The 17,049-nt window shown below is 32.0% G+C and overlaps 1 long non-coding RNA gene across 1 annotated transcript; it reads left to right on the top strand.

Moving 5' to 3' along the window:
* Positions 1-7,376: 7,376 nt before the first annotated feature.
* On the top strand, positions 7,377-8,635 carry LOC139906818 (uncharacterized). Its single transcript, XR_011782798.1, has 3 exons — positions 7,377-8,059; positions 8,117-8,256; positions 8,319-8,635. It is a non-coding gene; the product is annotated as an uncharacterized lncRNA (long non-coding RNA).
* The last annotated feature ends 8,414 nt before the right edge of the window (positions 8,636-17,049 follow it).

The raw sequence follows: 17,049 nt of genomic DNA on the forward strand, positions 1-17,049 counted from the left end.
ATGCGGGACTGAATTTTGTCATAACTTCTCATTTCTCTTCCGATTGTATTGAAAATGTATTTAGTATGGTATGAGCTAGCAATTCCACCCTTCAACTAAAGAATTGAAATATATACTTAGATTAATATGTATATGTCAATTTATGAAAGAGGTAAAGTCGAGTAATTATCACTTTGACGATTCTTTCTTTTTAGCAGAGATTATAGATCTAAAACAGGGGTAGCAATCTTTGAGATATGGAGTGCCAACTTCAACATTTCTAATAAATGAGTGTGCTACTATCAAAAATAATACTAGAAACACACAAACTACGGGAATATATTATAATTTGCCATAGGTGCCATAGGTTACCGACCCCTGATCTAAAACAACATGCACAGACCAAGACGAAACCTCCTGGGAAATTGATTTTTATTCAGGTTTTATTATGTTTAAAATACAAAAAAATGATACCCATTGCAAGGCATATTTATCTGTTTAAAAAAATAGTATTAATGAAAACTATGATGACTGCATAACCAAACTTATAAAAATACCTGATTACACTTGACAACTTGCATAAAAAAGTATGACTATTAGAATTCCCAAAAAATAATTTTCTTCAATATCATCCTAAAAATTAATGAAGAATTAGAAGTTGATATAGGTATTTTTAGATAAAAAACTAATTAATTATTATTTGTGAAAAGTTTGAGGTTTATTTAAAATTCTGGCAACCAATGACAGATCAATAAAATCAATTACACATTATTTACACAATTATTATTCTTATTTTTTCATATCTACAACTTCATTCTTAATATTTGTTCGTGTTCGGTGACAACATTGTTTTGATTAGCTCATCCTTTTCATCTATTACGATCCATCCATTGGAAATATAGGATGAAATAACATTTGCACGTCCAAAATAAAGCCGAAGGAATTAATAAGATTTAAAAATTAAATAACGGAGAACTCATCAACAGGAAATTCAAATTTAGAAAAATATATTTGATATTATAATTTTTTTATTACGTGCCCAATCAATAACACTATCTAACACCAAAAATGATACAAAACCAGTATGTGCTTTATTTAATAGAGTTTGATCCCCTAATTCCAAATATGGCTTTATTTTTTCTCTCATAGCTTCGTGGCTTACAGAAAAACGCAAAACATTTTTTTGTATTTTTAAGGCGCAAAGCTGTTTTAAACGCTCGGTGTTGAAGATAGGGATAAATTATGTTAATATATTTTAAAACTGAATCTTAAAAAATTCGAAAACCATTATTAAAATGTCTGCATCATACTTTTAACTCGAGTTATCTTTGTTTAAAGTGAAAAATATAAGCTTTTTGTTCAGAGGCTCATAGCTTCGAATAGATTTAAAAAGCTTAAAAGTATTGCAATTGATAGCTGAAAGTATCAGTTTTAATTTTTTTTTAAAGAGCCTTTCCAAAAACGCTCTATATTGTTGTCAATGTAAGATAAGGCCACGACAATATTTCATGGAAAAAACTCATTTTTGAATTGATCTCATAATAAAGATCCTGAAGTATTGGTATGCCCCAGTTACAAGAGATAGGAACAAAGAACAGAGAAGAAGAAAATAGATAGAAACAAAGAGAGAGAGAGAAAAAAAAAGGATTTACTCTGAGAACTCCCTTGAATGTCCGTTTTTTGGAATCCCTTACTCACTACGTGTATGCAACGAGTCCTCTTATGTCCATGAAACTTGAAATAATTTATTTATATAGCTTGAGACATGAGGCTTAATGTTATAACAAATTGTAAAATATATCTTTTCTTTTTTTCCTTTTTCTCTCTCTTTGTTACTACATCATTTCTTTCTCTCTCTCTTTGTTTCTATCTATTGTAGTTGGAGCACACGAATATTTATGGACTTTTAATATGAAATCAATTCAAAAATGAGTTATAGCCTTTAAATATGGTCGTGGCCTTACCTCAAATTGACCAAGATATAGAGCGTTTTTGGAGAGGCTCATTTTTGTAAATCAGAGTTCATATTTTCAGCTATCCAATGAAATACTTTTAAACTTTTAAAATCTATTTGTCTTGAAACTATGTGCCTCTGAATAAAAAGCACCTACTTTCGACTTTAAACATAGATAGTTCGAGTTTAAACTATGATGTAGGCATTTTGAAATTTGTTTTAAAAAATTAACATTCAGCTTAAAAATATATTAATGTAATTTATCCCTATTTTCAACACCGAGGGTTTAAAACAGCTTTGAACCTGAAAAATAGACAAAAATTATAAAAAAATGTATGGTTTTTTTCTGAAAACCACGAGGCTATGAGAGAAAAAATAAGACCATATTTGGAATCAGGGAATCAAATTGTACTAAGTTGAGGATATTGTATTCTTCTGCATAAAAAAGAAGTGTTATTTTGTTGGATAGTGCAATTGAAACAATTGCATTAAAATCTTGTTACATTTGGACTATTATCTTCAATAAAACAATTTATTATGATAAACATTTATTAATGATATTCAGTTTATTTATTTGCTTGGAGTTCTTAGATATTCACTCGAGTATTATTCCAATATGTGAGAAGAAGAGTAATAGAGGATTCTCTATTGAATAAGTTAGGAAATTGTAACGACAATTGTAATGAACACTAAATGACTCTATCAAGGAAATATTTTAGTAGGAGACAAAGCAGAGTTGACTTTAAAAAGATTGAACTCAAAAAGTTATGATACTTCATCCACAGCTCTCCTTATGTTCCAAGCTGTATTTTCCATAACATTTTTCTTTATGGAAGTATGTCGTATTTTAATATATGTATAGGATAATTTCATACAAGATACAATAACTATTCATATGTAATAGAAAAATATAATATGCTTTATAGTCCAAACTATAGAGAATAAAGAGGTACTCTATCTTTAAGATTCTAGAATCATCTTCAACTTGATTTTGAGTGAGAAAAAGACTTACAAGTAATAAGGAAATGAGGGGTGAGGTTGTTGAAGTGTTTAGCTTCTATAATTGTCCATGTAGACCGTACCTCACGGAATCCACCTAATAAATGGAATTTATGTGAATGTGATAAAAATAAGGGATTCCAGCGTTATCTACATCAAGGGCACTGAAGGACTCTGATCAATTAAATAGGTTTTTTTGGGAGTTTTCTTGGTGTTGACGAAACAATAAATCGCTGGTAAAGTAATCTTCTAAAAAATAGATCTATTTTTGCCAAGATTGGTGGCAAGAGCACATCGGCAATACCAACAAGAGGATGTTCACAAGGAATTTTTCTTTTCAAGAAGCATTATAGAAATACCTATGTATAAGATTGCATATGCGGATGACCTGGCACTATATGTTAGAGGGGCTGATTGTCAAACACTAACACAATTGATGCAAGGAGCTCTTGATAAGCTCTCACGATGGCTGAAGGCAGATAAACTATTTTCAGCGGTAACAAAACCAAGTGTATGTTTGTTACTAAAAGAAGAAAAGGTTACAATTTTACACTTTACATGAATGGGACTGAGATACACAGGGTTAAAACCTTCAAGTATTTGGGCTCTTAACAGACAATGGACTAAAGTTGAATGAACATCTAAAATATGTCATGGCAAAAGCGAAGATAGGCCTCTTTGCCTTGAAGACATTCATGGGCTTGGACTGGGGACTCAGCACACTCAAGTCCAGATGGGCTTATGAAACTTATGTTAGATCGGTAGTTAGTTATGGAACGATTGCTTTCTCAGCTAAACGTAGTAACTAAAATTTCTCAAGAAAAAAAAGGCAATAAACGCGTCTCTTAGTAATTATACATCATTTATTGTACAGAACATTACTGTATACCAGGTTGTTAATCTTAATTATATAAGATCTATACATATAACCGCTGCTGCAAGTTATACTACATTCTCTTTGAAGGTACACCCTCCGATGGGATACGTGGAATTATGCATCAGATTTAATGAAATACTTCCAACAGATTTCTGTACGATATGAAAAGTATCTTCAGTTAATTATTCGACAATATAAAAAGCACATTTTTGGGTGATGTTATCCTTAAGAGGGTGTTTTATGCTATTATGTATTATTTTATGTTTTTTTATGTTGTATTATTGAAGTTTTGATTGATTTTTTTTTTTTTTTTTATTCTTTTTAAATGAGCATTTTACTTAATTTTTTTTTATGAATAATGAGGTTTTATTGAGGAATATTAATTTTAAACTATGAGGTTTAATTATGTTTGTTTTTCTATATGAACGCAAATATTCTTGAAATAAAAAACTTGCTGGTGAGAAAAAAAAACAAAAAAAACTGTGATTTATATAAGTGCCATCAGCCCTTTTAGGTATAAGAGCTATGTTTCCTTTTTTAAGAGAAAGGGGCATTTTTTCAGACTTCTCCATGGATTTTACTAATTTTAAAAGGCATAGTGCAATTTCTGTAGGAGCGAGAGAGAAAATTCGCCCACAAAGGCCATCTAAACCCGATGTTTTGGAATTCTCGAAATCATTCGTTACATAATTTACGATGTTACCTTGGTAAATACTTCAACCTTTGAGGGTCTCCTTTTCTTAAGAAAATTGAGTCCCTCTCTCCTTAAAATCTCTGAGAACCTTGTATCAAAATATTGCAATAGTTCAGAAAGCTTATTTAATGTTATAATGTCAATAACAATTTTTGTATTGTAGTAGCTGTATGATTATGTTGGCGAAGTAAATATTTGGTTCTAAGAATGGGATTAATTTCGTGATCTACTTTTCTTCGTTTTTAGTTTCACCAATGTCAAAGATTATGTATGAATTCCCCAAATCTGTGGTGTAATTTAAAAAAAAACGGAAGAGGTATTTAAAACTTCTTCAAGACTCTTTTGGAACCTATTTGCTTTCTTTTTTATCTAGAGCATGGTTATGGAGTTTTAATAGGGTAGAGAGGTCTTTTCCCAAAACTAATTTAGTTTTCTCAAGTCCACACACAAATGAATTTCACAACTCTTCTTTTCAACAACGAGAATTATGTCAACCCATTCTGTGGGTTGTATAAGTTTATTAATATTCGCTCCTATCAAATGAATCTAACTCCATTATCACATTTTCTCTCTAAGCCTTAGTTATTGGCCTAGCTGATCTCATACAAAATGGTTCTTCATTGTCCTTCAGAACTATCTTTACTATATTCTTATTGACTATGGGATAATCTGTAATTCAGAGAACATATACTTATTATTTGAAAAATAGGTTCCCACATAAAACAAAGTAAGTTTACTTAATAAATCTATCTATCAATCCTTAAATCGAAATATTAACGAAATATTATAGTAGTTCTTAAAAAATTTACATGAACCTTACTCCTAGGGTCATGATACTTTTGGACCAGGAAGAGTTGCGTGTCATTATGATCTCTAAGCCATTCGCTCCTCCATTAATTAGAAAAAGGAAGTCGCATATAATATAATCATTGTTGGATCAAGAGTACGGTAACTATTGCAGTATACCAAATTATATCTTTTGAATAGTCATTGGAAGACTGTGTCCCCCCGCATGGGATATAATAGAACAATGCCGTAATGTTTGCCATTTTTTATGGTTATTCTAAAAAAACTGTCCTGTATTTCAGAAAATATCTACAAATTAATTTTTTGGATAATTTTACATTTAATATCAACAACTGGTATTAAGAAATACTTGTACCATGTCATTTCTCTTTACAAAGTTATTTTTCTTTTCTATTCTCAATATAAATTAAGAATAAAGAACATCTAATATATAAATGCTTGATGAGGCTGAAAAGGTAAATTTTAATTTCTAACATTCTTAGTATTTTTAATCATGTAAAATAATTATAGGAAACATTGAAAATTAGAAAATTATTCCAAGGGAATTACGTCTCTACTTTATAGGATTTTAAAAAATGCCACTAATTTCCTCTTATTGACGCAACTGATTGTTGTCTGACAAAAATTTTCGTCCTCTAATTTTGCATTTCATCTTTGGATCTTCCATATCAGGGCAGTAAAATGTAAAAATACATAGGTTTTTTTATCTCAATGAGAAATAAAAGATATTTATAATTTTTGATATCACCAATAAGAAACGCTAAATTAACTGAAACAATGGTTTATTTTTCCAAAAGTATCCAAAGTCTCCAGATAACAAGAACAACGATCTTCGAAAGACCTTTAAACATTTTGTCCTTGTGAAATCATTCACGTAAAGGGCATCTACAATACCTTGAGGGCTACGTAGAGCGGTATAAATTCCCAACCCTGAGCTAATGTACACTAAGAAAGCTCTCAGAAAGGCCACATTTAATGAGAGGGAAACTATCTGGCAACAGTTGGATAGCCGCCACCAATCTAAGCAGTTTATCATCGAGCCATACAGTAGAACAAAAGTTTACAAATACAAGAGACATCAAATCTCTAGTATAGTTGGTATTGTTAGTGGCCACTTACAACTTAATAGATATCTTTTTAAAATGGGTAAAACTCTGAGCCTCATCGGTCGACTCTATAAAGAAGGTGAGGAAACACTATTTCATCTTATCTATGACTGTGCCCGTACGATGCAGGAAATGACTGAACTTATTATAGAGTAAGTGGGAATGCATTAGATCAATGGAGGAGTAACTTTTGAGCATTTTTAATATGTTGTGTATTATGATTTATTTTATAATAATTAGGTTGGAAACTCATAGATGAACCTCTACCGGTTGATAACGGATTGAGTTCCGGTATGCTGGGGGTATCTAGGAGCTAAACAAACAAACAAGGTTTCTTAAAGTAAGTGGCAAAACAGTGTCAACTTCATATAGAAAAGGATACACGGATTTCGATGAAGGAGTTTTGGATGGAGGAAATAGTGAGTAGCATTTTGCGTGCTTTTTGTGGAGCTCCCTGTTTCTTGCAAAGTTTATGATAATTCTGTAGAAGATCTGCAGGAAATGATATATTCTTGTGGATAGAGACAATGAGCCAAGAGGTGATGGATCCTAAGTTAAAGTTAGCAGACGAGACAGGTCGTATGTATCAAACGACTGGGCTGGAAATAAAACTTTTCTCAACCAATGGGGACCACCTAAATTCAACATTACTTTTGGTGAGTTCATACAATGGAGTCGCAGTAGCAGAAAGGTCTTTCAAAAATTGAATATAAAATTGAACTAGACCTAAAAACGATGAGTAGTTGGGACAGGAAAATCAATAAGTGGACAATTGAGCTAAGGGTCCAGTGAGCAGCATTGTTCTGAGACTTTGAATCCAAGGTACTTTATTCGGGCCTTGCAAACACACATTTGTTCTTATTAAGCTGTGCACCAGCACAAACAAGAAGATCATCTATATAAACTTTCAAATTAGGTTTGACATCAAATAGTTTTTCATGGACTGTTTGTACTATAACTAAGGGTGATAATTTTAGTAAGAATAGAAAAGCGTGCGAGGAGAAAAGAAGAATTACTTATGGCATCATTGATTAAATAATATACATCTTCTTCCATCAATCATGAACGTTATCATTCCCGCCTTTATTATTCAATATTAATATAATATGAGATGGTGATAGTCGATAGAGAACTGAATAAAATCCCCAAAATGACGTCGCCTTCTGTCTGGATTTATGAAAATGGAGGCCCAGGAATTTGGAAAATACTTACCGGATGAGAAACAGATGGTTTGTCGGATTTGTCGATATAAATGTGCCTTTAGTCCCCTGTCTAGAATTACACGCCACTCATTATCCTCATCTCATAACAAGAGTATGGATATTCATCTATAAAATCAATTTGACGATGAATACATCAAGTAAGACTTTAACTTTGATCTCACAACGATGCTTATTGCATGTAATATAACCTTATCCATTGCTAATCATCTACGTTCAAAAAATTTATGGAGAAATACAAGGGTAAACATATCCCTTCCCGAGGAACCTTCATTAAATTAATGGAGGATGTTGGTACTGATGTCATATATAGAAATATATATAAAAATGTTTTGAGTCATCCACACCAAATGACGATCAAGTTATCCATAAAAAGTATTTACGAATATCGAAATGGAACTCTGAATTTTGTACTATCTCACAGTAAATATTCAATTTTTTTTTTTAAAAATCTAACCATAAAATATGATTCTATTTTAGCTAAACATATCAAGAATTATGATACACAACTCAGTAAAGGGCAAAAACAACTGCTTAAATGGTCACAACAACGGGGGTAGTAGCTTTGGATGGTTTGCAACTAGCTTGTCTGAGACTACTTACTTCGCTGTAAGACTTGGGTATGATAATTAGGTTTTCCAATATTACATAGTCAATAAATATTACTTTTTTATCACTTAAGGCTTAGCTATGGTTGATGGGCTCCAAGAAATGGTGTTCAGAAAACTCATAAAAGGCAAAAACAACTGTTTAAATGGTCACAACAACGAGGGTAGTTACATTGGGTGTTGCATTATAATTAACAATTGTGTATATCCTTCATGATAATAGTATGTTGTTATATAAGCATACCTAAATAACGGGGGAAAATCTTTTTTTGATGCTCTTAATAGGGAGTAATATCGCCGGACATTACTACATAATTAGCTTTTGCTCTAAATCTTTACGATGAATGTATTTCTAACATTTTTTTATTAATATATTTATTGTCTAATTTTATGATTTTGACATTTATTATTAATAATTAGTTAGATCTCATCGGTAGAGATATATATATCCTGTGCACAATTGTATATAGCAACTTTCACATGAAGAAGAGGGGTAATTAAACTCCACGTCTCGCTTGTGTATTGCAACCTAAAGTTATGACATATTTAACTGAATTCCGATGTTAGAACAAGAAAAAATTATCTGGATCAATCTATTATTTCAATATTCTGTATTTATAATTTATTAATATTAATATTTATATGATTTTAATTGTTTAATTTTGTATATCTAACTTAAATGTTTAATGGTTTATTTTTTAGTATGTAGATTATATTTAATTAAAGCCTTCTTTTTTAAACTTTGAACTTTAAATATATTTCAAATACTCTACTTTGTCGTTTCATTAGCTATTATTCTGAGAATAAGGTTCATAATGAATTACAATTTCATGGAGTGTGACTTTTTCAAATCTACTGTAACAGATAAAAAAACGTCGAAGTCAATTATACGTAGTATATCTTCATTAAACATTTTGCTAATAAATACATTCGTTATACCCTCAAAAATTATAATAAAGCAGGCAGATGATAATCACATCAGTTTTTTAAACAATGATACCATATGTCTTTTTTTTTCCTCCTCCTTGCACGCGTTTTTCTCTACAATATTATCAACTATGTTCATACTTTAATACTATATAAAAATGATTTCCATACATGTTTCTCCAAAATTAAAACATAAAATGTTTAATTCTTTGTCATAAATTTCAATAATTAATTAATCATTAATTTAATTATGTGGATGCTTTAAAAGTTGATTAGAACTGTTGTATAAAAAATCATGACAACTGATTTTATTAATAAATAAATTCCAAAGAGACAATATCTTTAAAAAAGAGATGGAGTCGATAGTGGATTAATCAATGACTCCATGAGTATCGATTGAGTTTCAATGGACATTGCACATGAAGAATAATTTGGATGGAATATGTTGGAGCTCCTATTTAACTGGTAAAGTCCTGATTGGCATTCCTCTGTCTCGAGGTCGTCTAAGTATCAATCATTCTTAAGATGTGTTTTTCATTGGAGTAGAATCCAACTAACACTACACAAGGAGCACAAGTAATAATTAATTATTAATAAGCATGTTTACCAAGATTTTTCTATCTTTTCGTACAAGTTGTTGTCCGTGCCTAAGCTTAAAGAACAAATGAAAAGTTGGATCATCAGAAAATATATCAACTAAAGGCTTATTCATATTTCCAGTCTAATTTCCAATGTTAAATCTAACAATTTCCTCTTTTTAATAATTATAGTCTATCCGAACTGACTTATTTCATATATCTCTATATTAAGTATTCACATGTATTGTGAAATACAGCTTCCCCTCCAGACACCCTTTGAAAGAGGTCATGAATTAGGAATTATGATGTAACTTCAGCTACTCAAATGACGTGATTAGTAGTACCTACGTCATTTTAGCTGTTGTAGTTTTACAAAAGAACAATCAGGACAGGTAAATGTTTAATGGTTTATTTTTTAGTATGTAGATTATATTTAATTAAAGCCTTCTTTTTTAAACTTTGAGCTTCAAATATATTTCAAATACTCTACTTTGTCGTTTCATTAGCTATTATTCTGAGAATAAGGTTAATAATGAATTACAATTTCATGGAGTGTGACGTTTTCAAATCTACTGTAACGGATAAAAAACGTCGAAGTCAATTATACGTAGTATATCTTCATTAAACATTTTGCTAATAAATACATTCGTTATACCCTCAAAAATTATAATAAAGCAGGCAGATGATAATCACATCAGTATTTTAAACAATGATACCATATGTATTTTCCCCTCTCCTCCTTGCACGCGTTTTTCTCTACAATATTATCAACTATAACTATAACTGGAGCTGAAGGTAGACCATAAGGAAGTTCATTGTACTTCAATAACCCAATAGGGGTGTTGACTGTCAGGAGTTCTTTGGAGCGTTCATCCAACTCGTATTGTTCGTGACAATGTCGAAAATCCAACTTAGAGAAAAAACGGCCTCCAACCAGCCTGGCATATAGTTCTTCAGAATGAGGTAAAGGGTAGAGTTGTTTGTTAATAATAGGTGAGAGGGTCTATGTAAAATCCACACATACATGAACCTTTCCATCTGGTATCATCACTGTTACAATGGGAGATGTCCATTCTGATATATCAACTTTGTAAAAGTTACACGCTTGATCATTGCTCGCAACTCATCAATTACTTGACTGCGAAGAGCCACTTATACCAGACATCCTCATTTACACCTTGCCATAGCATCATTACTCATCTTGAAACACAGTCTTTGAGTGCATAGCAATAACCAGGTGAGTCCATGAAATTTTCTTCAAAATCGTGTTGAAAGGATTCAATTTCTCCATTACATTCCTCAGCAGCAGGACAAAGGAAACTAGGTGAGTGTAAGGAGACCAACTTAAGGTTTAGACAAACTTGATAACCAAAAATTGGCTTGTCCTTATCCGTAACAAGGAATTCCAATTGTCCTTGATCTGACCCATTTATCACAATCTCAAGGCAACAGGCCCATTAGTTGGAATTTTATTCCCTCCATATGTCATGATATGACCAGTGACTTTAGAGCTTGGGGAAGGGCTCTTTTCGTCGTTAGAATGTTCACATTTGCACCCAAATCGATTAATAAGGTAACCAACTCTCCATTTACAATCAGGTAGAAAATAGCTTTTTGGGAGGGCTTTTAACGGGAAAAGTGGTACGTACACCCCGTAACAGTGGCACTAAATCAGTGTTTGCAGCAGGAAGTAAAGTGATCAGTGCCATTGCACTTGCAGCACTTCTTGCCAATTGCAGACAACTTGCACGGCAGGGCACATGTGTGTAACCACAAAAGTTACAGGGGTTCTTCGAAAGTTGTACATCACCATGAGGTCGGTCTAGACAAGAATTGCTACATCCAGGACGCCGAGTCCCCTTGTAGCCTTTATATCAGACATGAGAACAGCTGTATCTGAGTTCATCTGACAGGAGTGGGTATCGGCATTCTCGAAAGCTCAACTTGACGATCTTTTTTGCAAACACCAACTGACGAATTTGGGGGCGGATGTATTCTTCATGATGTCCCAACGAGAACATCATCTTCATATGATGTATTACAGTTAGCGCAGATAAGCTTACGGAATCATGTTGGGCGCCGAGGTGAGAAACGTAGTCATCAATCGGCTCTCCTACACTCTGTTTCAACTCTGTGAGGCAGAAGTGCAGAGAAAGTATCGAGTCCATCGGGGAGAATATTTCATCCATGCCCCTATTGAGAGCGACAAAAGAATCTTCATCTTCTCTGGGCTTCAGTTTCAGTATTTTGTGGCATATTTTAACTTATGAAATGTACACATCACAGTATTGGTATATGTTTTAATAAAAGATAATCCAAAAATATCTTAAAAACTATATAATAACAATGCAATTATTTATTACATACATATGACAGAAAATTTATGATTTTTATAATATAATTAACAATTTCAGAAGATTTTATTTAAGTGTTTTATGAATGGTTTGTAGTGTTTAGATGTAAATTAATAGTAATCCAATGACTGCTTAACAAAATGATGGGGGCATCCTCTAACAAAAATATTTTCTAAGATGTACTTCGTCAAATTAAATTTTCTATTGAAACATTTCCATAATTATTCCATATAAAAATTATAAGTGTCTAAGAAGATAATAGCAAAATAATAATGTAATAAGCTGAACGGAAACTTTACATTTAATTTGGTTAGAAATATGAGTGAATGTGAAACCAGTACACTACCTATATCTTTGTGTGAATGTGAACAGATATAATTTACCTTTTTACTTTTATCTTAGACAGAATACGTTTTCCCAACTACGATACTAATATTGTCAACATAATTCTCTTTAAATAAAACTTTTCTAGCTTCTGGGTACTCATTAGCGTATTTTTATGCAATAAATGAGAATGCGTTATGAGATAGATCCGAACTAGACTTATCTCCAAATATGAAGACAAATGTTTTCGGATTTGGTTCTTTCATCTCCGTTATCACGTGACCATTCACCAATTTAATTTTATTTTATTTTCTCACTACACAAGCACAATCTAGTAGGTTCTACTCCTGATTGATCATTCAACATTATTTTCCGAAAATTGTCTACCTCTTTTACAATTATACCATATATTCTAAAAACGTCGACTCTCCCTCTAACACAATTTAGAGAATTATTTGACACTTCCATAACTCTACCAACAACAAGCCAAGAAGATATTTAAAATCTTGACCGATGAGTACACCAATTGCTCCACATTCTTTTGCTATTTTATCTTGAAAACACTTTCAGAACAGATATTTTATGAAAATTCCATTTCTAATTCCGGAAATTTGCTATATTTCTTATAGAAAACAAGCGTAGATTGAAAACTTTTTCTACTTGATTTTGGTTAATAAAACAAACAGTAACATTATATTTCCTCGTCTTTCCTTCATGTAACATTCCTCCGGCGACTTCGTAACAAATCTTGCCAGACATTCCATTCAAACACAATTAAAACACTAAATCTTTCATTATAGTGCTTTTATCAATCCTAGAATATATCAACCCGCGAACTTGTCTCCATAATCAATTTCTATCTTGAATAACATAATTTATTTCCCTTCAAAGTCTTAACATTTGTGCTTTCTATTTCATTATATCTATTGATTGGTATATGAAGGAGATTGTGATGGTTGTGTCTGTTACAAAGGTGGTACAAAATCTGGACACATATACATTTTATGTCCAACTTAGAGACCTCGAAAACAAACTCTTCTTTTTGTTATTATATAATGACGTTCATTTACAGATAATATAACAAACTTTTTAACATTTCGTGAGGTAATAATAGTAATTGCCACTGCCACAATCATACTCGATCTTCACGGCTTATTTATTGAACATAGACGGTAGTGAGTGATTTTTTTGTTCTTACATTTTTCTCTTCCTATATGGATACACATTGTTCCTTAGAAATAAGACTAGTTCGTCCACATTGTAACCTTTCTTCATTGTTATATATAATATGGATGATCTCTGACGTAATTTATTGTAATAATATCTTTTATCAAAAAACCTTATCTACATATTTAGTTTGACTATTTATTTCATCTGATCTCAAAAATGCTTGACAGATAATAGCAGACCTTTCATTAATTCACTATTTCCATCTTCAATTCTTCGTATTTTATGAAACTCTGATGTTATTTCTTTCAGTACATTTTGTTCAGTTAATCAAATTTCTCAAATATAACTTTAATTCTTGTTTTTACTCTTTCTTCCTCTTAATAAGAACTAGGTAATGCCTGAATCGATAATGCTAACTTTCCTGCGTCATTCTTAATAATCAATGCTTCTAAGATTTCTAAAAACGAAGTTTTCCACAAATGATAATTTTTTGTTTCTCCATCCCACTTTTCAGGTTTTCAAATTCTTTGATTCCTTTTTCGTTTCTAATAACTCATTTACCATATGGTTACAGAATTCTGTATTTTTCACAAATGCCTCTTCCAAGCGGAAATGATTTGAACAGTAACACATAGACGTATTCTCCACGTCTAAACCCATCACTATTTCAGGAAGGTACGGAGAATAATAATAAAGCCAGTACCTTCCTGAAACAGCGGTACATCTTCTGTTCTTATTCTTTCTTTGATTTGTTCCATATTATTCAAATCAATTTCCATTTAAATTGACGAGAACCAAACTGTACTTAATTTCAGATTGAATTTTCATTGAAAGGATCGAGTGAGGGGATTTAAACTTATGGGTTTTTTCTTCAATATGATGTCTACCATGTTCGTTTCATATCATGCAAAAAAATAAAAAAATGTTTTATTCCTAATTTTTATTCGGATTACGAAACTGTTTACAAATATTTCCATATCACCTCATTCTTTCTCTCATGACGAATTTTCCAAGCTCATGGCTATGACTTATTCATAGACAAAGCATCTTCTGAGTATTGAAGAGTTTGTCCACTGTGCTTTCAGGATGGGGACTTCGTCTGTGTAATGTGTTGTCTTGTATTACTTAATACTAACTGAATTGATTTTATAATTAACACGTGCACTACAAACATTGAGAAGCCAATGAACAAAACAATAAAAGGATAAATAGACTTATAAAAATAATGTATAACATATAACTAAGCTAATTCAACCTTTAATAAAATCATTGTAGATCGCTGGGGCTTAGACACCCGTCCCAACTTAGTAACAGTTTCTTTTATAACTGCTGGAGCTAGATCTTTTGCATCTTTATTAGTTTCTGTAGTTATAGAATTTTCTAGGCGAGGAGGTGGCATCTTATTTAATTGGGACCGATTTCTTCTATACGAACCCCTATATGTTTCAATGATATAGGAACGTGGTGTTGAATTTCCTATAATAATTCCAGACTGTCTTCTATCTAGTATTACATGTTCATCTCCTTTCTGAAGAGGAATCAAAGGTTTTGCTGCGTGTTATGGATCAAAATTAATCTTTTGTGCCGTCTTTTTATTTTCCTCCAACTGATGAAGAGCATGGCTAGCTATTATTATTGAAGATAACTGGCATGCAGCTACATAAACTTTTGTGCTGAACCTTTTTCCCATCATTAGCTCAGCTGGAGAATATCCATTTGAGAGAGGAATAGCTCTATAATTTAAAATAACTAAATAAGGGTCCTTGCTGCCTGATCAAAGTCTTTTAAAAGTTTTGACTGCTCTCTCTCTGCTTTTTCATTTCTTGATGAATGTGCTGGACTGCTTGTAAGATGACGGAAACCAGATTCATTGGTAAATAGTTTGCTCTCTTTTGAAGAATAATAACTGGCGTTATCAGACCTAACTTGATCTGGGATTTCAAATGTAGAAAATACCTATTTCCTCCTATCAATGACTTCATTCGATGTTGTTGTTTGTAAACTAGGAACCTCAATCCATCTTGCATAATAATCCACAAGAACAATATGCTGTGCTTCACTTTATCCTGATGTCTTTTGTCTTTTTTAAATCTTCGGTTCCAATCGCCTGAACCTGAATATTTGACTCGTTTTTAATCTCAGCCTATCTTGCTGAACATTCCTCTACTCTGCATTCATGCATGGCCTTTTCCAGTATAAGATCACCATCCTGTAATATGCTTGATCTCACCTTGCCACTATTTATTCCAAGTACAATTTGACCTTTGATAAACTCGTCCCTCATATCTCCATTAGAATATGTGTTCACAAGTGTATTAATCTTGGATTGAAAATTATCAAATTTTTCTCTTTCTTCCTGTATTCATAGATTAAATTTATATCTGTCATACGTTACATTCGTCTCTGCAGTGCAGTATTTTTGAAATTTTAATAGAATTTTCTCCGGGTCACTCTTATCCTCTTCTGGGACATGTCCTGCCTCTCCTTGATTTCCTGCAGCAGATGACCATACAAATCTATTGTACACCCTAAGGGCCTCTTCACCTACTGGGTCCAATCCTGTGGCAACCAAATAAGTCATAATCCTGGAGAAACTACGTGATATTCTCACTAGCATTGCCAGAGAGATCCAATGGCTTTGGGGGGAGGTAGACTATTACCATTTGCAGCCATATTCTGTCCCACAACAATCCCAGTGCACTCTTAATTCGCTTTATTTATTTTTCCCCGCTTTACTCCTGACACCATTTGTAGTCTTGTATTACTTAATACTAACTGAATTTAATATATAATTAACACGTGTACTACAAATATTGAGACGCCGATAAACAAAACAATAAGAGCATAAACAGACTTTTATAAATATATACATAACAAAAAAAGTACATAACTATTATTTATGTCCCTTTTAAGCTGTAATAATTTAATTTATCTTGTATTCAATGAAACAAATTCTCACGCTCTTAAATATTTCAAGAGTACTCCATACGAAAAATGTTGTGTGCGTCTTTTTTTTTTTTTTTGCTGTAAAGTACTTCACATTTGCAACCAGTAACGTTAAACGTAATATCGAACTCAAATATCCACTCAACGTGAAGTACTTTAAATCCATACGAAAAATGTTGTGTGCGTCTTTGTTTTTTTATTTTTGGCTGTAAAGTACTCTTGAAATAATTGCAGTAATTTATTAATTATCAGAAATGTATCACGGGAAGCGGAAAACGCGTTTTATATTCAAAGGTTGAATCATTTATATTTATAAAATGACAGGCAATATTTGAAAGAGATATTATGGTAAATTACAGGATTTGAATTCAAATTTCTGCGATGAATTGAGATACCCGAGAGTGTTAACTGTAGTTTAAAACCTCCGTTTTATCTATCTGACTTAATTTGGCCCCAATATTGTCTTAGAGATATAATTTATTAATTTACTAATTCTATAAATGTGC

The sequence above is a fragment of the Lepeophtheirus salmonis genome, chromosome 12 (genome assembly GCF_016086655.4).
Source record: "Lepeophtheirus salmonis chromosome 12, UVic_Lsal_1.4, whole genome shotgun sequence".
Classification (NCBI taxonomy): Eukaryota; Metazoa; Arthropoda; class Copepoda; order Siphonostomatoida; family Caligidae; genus Lepeophtheirus; species Lepeophtheirus salmonis.